We start from the raw sequence: 5,892 nt of genomic DNA on the forward strand, positions 1-5,892 counted from the left end.
CCCTGGGCACCCTGTTCCAGTCTCTCACCACCCTCATGCTGAAGAACTTCGTCCTAACATCCAGTCTGAATCTACCTGTTTCTGTTTTTGGCTCCATTCTCCCTAGTCCTATCATACCCTGACACCCTAAGAAGTCCCCCCCAGCTTTCTTGTAGCCCCCTTCAGATACTGCAAGGCCACAAGAAGATCTCCTCAGAGCCTTCTCCAGACTGAATAGCCTCAACCCTCCCAGTCTGTCCTCAAAGGAGAGCAGCTCCAGCCCTCTGATCATCCTCGTGGCCCTTCTCTGGGCACCTTCCAGCACCTCCAGATCCTTCTTGTAACTGGGGCTCCCGAACTGGACATAGTGCTCCAGGTGGGGTCTCACTAGAGTGGTGTAAAGGGGGAGAATCACCTCCCTCAACCTGCTGGCTATGCTTCTCTTGCTGCAGCCCAAGCTCTGCTTGGCTTTCTGGCCTGCAAGTGCTGGCTCCTGTTCAGCTTCTCATCCACTGGCAACCCCAAGTTCTTTCCCTCAGGGCTGCTCTCAAGCCAGTCGCTGCCCAGCCTATATTGGTGCTTGGGATTGCCCTGACCCAGAATCCCCTGCCTTGACCTGTGTGCCACACAGGTGAAGGTGTTTAAAATACCCAGAGATATGGTGCTGAGGGACATGGTTAGCACCCTACTTTGGTAGAGTTAGAGAATGATTGGACTTGATGATCTTAAAGGTCTTTTCCAACAAAAGCAATTCTATGATTCTATGTAAATAATGTCATTTTTTTCCCCTGCCAAGGTTCAGTTTCTGAAGCTGTTCTGGAACAGGCATCAGTTGCCTGAAAATGAAATTTTGCAGATGTCAAATTCCCCCAAATGATTTCCATTGTCTCCCAGAGCGTTGCAGGAAATAATCCCGCTCACACAAGGCCAAGCAGAGCTACCACCATCCACACCTGCTGCTACTCACACAGTGCCAGCAGCAGATGAGGTAAAAAGGATTTTTAGTGTTGCATCCATCAAAACCCTCATCCTGGCAGGTACTGATTAGAATAGAGGCTCAGTGAAGTGTTGAAGTCACTGCCCCTGGTGGTGTTCAAAAAAATGTGTAGACATGGAGCTTTGGGACATGGTTTAATGGCCACAGCGGTGTTAGATCAATCCTTGCACTTGATGATCTTAGAGGTCTTTTCCAACCAAAACAATTCCATGATTCTGTGAAGTCAGGCCCTGCTCCTGTTTGCCTTTGCATTAATGTTGTGTTCTAGAAGCAGCCCCGTTGCAATGAGGCTTGATGAGGTCATGTAATTTAGTACTTAGGCTATAAATCAGCAATGTGGACTATTTATTTTTAAGTTTCTCATAACATGGGGAAACAGCCAATGGTTCATTTCCTAACATGAATCCTGTGCTGCACCAGCTAACTGTCTAATGGATCTCCAGAGCATCACAGAATTGCTGTGGTTGGAAGAGACCTTTAAGATCGTCAAGCACGATCATTAGCCCAGCACTACTAGGTCACCACCACACCATGACCCTCATCACCACATCTACACATGTCTTAAACCCCTCCAGTGATCAGGACTCCACCACTGCCCTGCGCAGCCTGTTGCAGGGCTCAACAACCCCTTCAGAGAAGAAACCTTTCATAATGTCCAACCTAAACGTCAGTGGCACAGTTTGAGGATGTTTTCTTTTGTCCTGTTACAGGATGCTCTGCCTACTCAGCACCTAAGTATCTAACACTATCTTTGGGTTCATGGAAGGTCTCACTATGCTGTGGTCCCCATCAACAAATGGCTGCAAAATGATCGATGCCAGAGGAATCAAAGCTTCACCACACCAAGCCTCCAAGCTTTGAAGAAGTACAGAATCAGAATTGTTTTGGTTGGAAAAGTCCTCCAACATCATCTAGTCCAACCACCAACCTAACACCACCATAGCCATTAAACCATATCCCAAAGTGCCATGTCCACATGAACACCTCCAGGGGTGGTGATTCCACCACCTCCCTGGGTAACCTATTCCAATGCCTGACCACTGTTTCTGTAAATAAAATCTTTTGTGATATCTAATCTAAACCACCCCTGGCACAATTTCAGACCACCTCCTCTCAACCTTTCACGTGATACTTCGGAGAAGAGACTGACCCTCAACTCACTGCAACTGTGGTGAGCAATGAGTTCTTTCTGAGGACTATTGTTTTTAACTCAAATGTGGGGCAACTTGGGCCACTTGGGCTTTGACAGATGATTTCCAGCAAGACTTTGGTGGTCTGAGACCCCTGCGTTAACCATGGTGACCCCCTATGATGGTTCCTCTTGTTGGCTTCTCAGCAGCAAAGAGGACCTCTGCAGCCTGTAGCAGTGACCTAAGGGATGCCATGGGATGCTTGATGCTCTGTGGTGAGCACGTGGGGCTGGCAGGCAACACGCTTGTGTTGACAACAAAGTTGCCTTATGCATGAGTCTGGCTGTTCAGAAGGACAGGAAAGAAAGGCCCAGCCACAGCAGGGCAGGAGGTTTCCTCTAAAAGACAGCACTGTGTGTAATAAATGAAGCTGCTTGAGCCTGGCAGTCAGGTCCCCTTTTTTGTGCGTGCCTGTTTGTTTTGATACACCATGGTGGAACATGGTCCTTGTGGGGTCCTATTTTCCTGCTGGAGCAAGCTGTCAGCTGGAGATGAGAGAGCAGAGGAGGAATAGCTGAGATCCTGTGTTTGTTTGCTTTTAAAAGCCACTTAAAATTAGCTCAGTGCATGTAGCCCTTGCACAGATTGCTCCAAAAAATTAATGAATCAGCCTATGTGCAGGGAAACTCTGTAATGCAAACCAGGTCCCTTTGCTGCATGCCAGACCCTGCTGTCATTCACACAGGAGGCATTTGGCTCTCCCAGGGTGTCTCTGGTTTTGCACCACTGGATGAGGAGAAGAAACCTGGACTGGCCCTGCTGGGGTCTCAGAGTTTAGAATGACAGAGAGATTTGTCTTTCAGTGAGAAAGGATTGAGGCAGCCTTTGTAGAAAAAAATAGTCACTGAGTCAGGCCACAAAGCTCTGCCATGAGGTGGTGACCAGGGAAGAGGACCTCAAATGCACTCAGTATGGTCATGGAATCATAGAATACAATCATATAATCATTAAGGTTAGAAAAGCTTTCTAAGATCATCAAGCCCAGCCATCAATTCAACGGCACCATGCCCACTAAACCACATCCAGAATTGCCATGGCTACACATTTTTGGGACACCTCCAGGGATAGTGACTCCACCACTTCCTGGGCAGCCTGTTCCAATCCCTGAGAACTTTTTCGATAACAAAAATTCCCTAATATCCAACCTAAACCTCCAATGGACCAAACTGAGGTAATTTCCTCTTGTCCTATCATTAGTGATGTGGCACAACAGACCAACCCCCACCTCACTCCCACCTCCTTCCAGGTAGTTGTAGGGAGCAATGAGGTCTTCCCTCAGCCTCCTCTTCTCCAGACTAAACTACCTCAGTAGCCTCACCTTCTCCTTGCAAGACTTGTTCTTCAGACTCTTCACCATCTTTGCTGCCCTTCTCTGGACAAGTTCCAGCATCTCAATGTCTTCCTTGAAGTGAGAGCCCCAAAACTCAATCAGATACTGCCAGGTACCATGACTGCATCTTCAGCACTGCATCTTCTGCAACCAAGAATCTCAGTGTCACATGAACCTGCTGGCACAGCAGGAATCAGTACTGATGAGAAGGCCCAAGGATACTCATGTTGCTAAGGTCCCAAGCTGCCAGGATGAAGAAGCAGATAATTCTGAAGAAGATGGCAGCTCAGGCTGGCAAGGGATGCAGCTGAAGACAAAGGGTGGGTGTGTGTGTGTGTATATTGCTCTCAGCAGCTCCCTGCTGGGATGCAATAGAGGAGACGGAGATGAGCTCTTCTTGGAGGTTCACAGAGATGGCACAAGAGACATTGGCCTAAACTGTAACGTGGGAAATTATAACTAGCTATCCCTATCTCTTGAGGAATTAAGCTTGGTAAGGTACTCCTGTCCTACATACTGCTAATGAGCATTTGACATTGCAACTTCCCCGAGGCCCTGGTGAAGCTGAGGAGTGTGCTGGAGTTTGACCTTCCTTGTTCACTGACACAAGGAACATCCAGACATCTCCCTTCCAGAGAAGGCCTTGAGCACAGCCCTGTGAGGAGAGGCTGAGGGAGCTGGGGTTGTTTAGCTTGGAGAAGAGAAGGCTCAGGGGTGACCTCATTGCCCTCTACAACTACCTGAAAGGTGGTTGTTGCCAGGAAGGAGTTGGTCTCGTCTCCCAGGCAACCAGCACCAGAACAAGGGGACACAGTCTGAAGCTGTGCCAGGGTAAGTTTAGGCTGGAGGTGAGGAGAAAGTTCTTCACTGAGAGAGTCATTGGTCATTGGAACGGGCTGCCCGGGGAGGTGGTGGAGTCACCGTCCCTGGAGGTGTTCAAGAGGAGATTGGATGTGGCAGTTGGTGCCATGGTTTAGTCATGAGGTCTGTGGTGACAGGTTGGACTCAATGATCCTCGAGGTCTCTTCCAACATTGGCAATACTGTGATACTGTGATATTGTGATACTGTAAATGAGGCACCTGATTTTGAATTTTGCTCTGGGGCTTCTCCCTAACACAAGGAAAAATGTAGACATCTGTGATGAAGTCTGAATGACTCACTGATTTTTTTCTCCACAGATCACAGAGAGTTCCTGGAGCAGTCACAGTCCTAACCAAGGAAGTGTCCTCTTGGATAGAGGTGGTGAATCCAAGCCTTGTGTTCTTGTGTTGTGACTGCTAAATAAGAGGATCAAGTCCTTTTTGTTGGCCCCACGGCTTCCACAAACTGTTCTGACATCATATGATTGTTTAGCAGCAGACTTGGTAGAGTTAGGTAATGGTTGGGCTTGATGATCTTAAAGGTCTTTTCCAACCACAATGATTCTATGAATGAAAGTTGTTTATCAGTGTCTTTGCCTTCTGGAAACAAAAGAGGAAAATATCTGCCCCTGGAAACCTACAATTTTAAGTGGCATGGGAGAATTTTATAAATGTCTCTTGGGCTGCCACTGAAATCTGACTTTGTCCTCCAAAAAAGACCAGAACTTGAGGACAGCTTCTTCTATGGTGAAACTCTGGTTCTTCATCTAACAAGGAAGCCACTCCCCTGGTGAAAAGGCATTTCAAGTGCCTGGGAACTGGATGAGTTTTGGTGTACACTCACCTTTCACCAACCAGGTTGGCACTACTGAAATGGCAGAAACAAGCTGTGGACAGCCTTCCTTCACATAGTGACCTGTTCTTGGGTCTGCTCTGGCAGGGGGGTTGGACTTTATGATCTTCAGAGGTCCCTTCTAACCCCTAACATCCTGTGATCCTGTGAATCACACACAGAAACATTTAGGTTGGAAGGGACCCTCAGGATCACCAAGTCCAACTGAGAACCCTACTCTACAAGGATCACCCCTAAACCATATCCCCAAGCACTACATCCAAACCACCTTTAAACACATCCAGGGTTGGTGACTCAACCACCTCCCTGCCCAGCCCATTCCAGTGCCTGAAATTCATGAACTGAATGGCTAACCACTACTCTTAACCTGATCTACTGCTCTGTTTCACCTGATATTTGTTGTCTCGCTGTTAATCTATCATTTTCTTGCGTTGGGGATAATCCCTTATTCCGTTGTTTGCTGAAGTAGTTTGCTGATTTCATGAGGAAGATATTGCTCTTCCTGTGTTTTAAGGATGATCTACCACTTTTATAAATGATCTGCTGGGTTCCCAGACATTCAGCAGGCTACCAAAAGCCTAAAGACTTCCAGCAGACTGCTGGCCATCAAATGGGCAGATATGCTTGTGCTGTGGATCTGATACATCCGGGATGAGTTAAGCTAATGCTCAGTGATGTAAA

Source organism: Melanerpes formicivorus, unplaced genomic scaffold (assembly GCF_026170545.1).
Source record: "Melanerpes formicivorus ecotype bairdi unplaced genomic scaffold, bMelFor1.0.p_v2 SCAF_1, whole genome shotgun sequence".
Taxonomy (NCBI): Eukaryota; Metazoa; Chordata; class Aves; order Piciformes; family Picidae; genus Melanerpes; species Melanerpes formicivorus.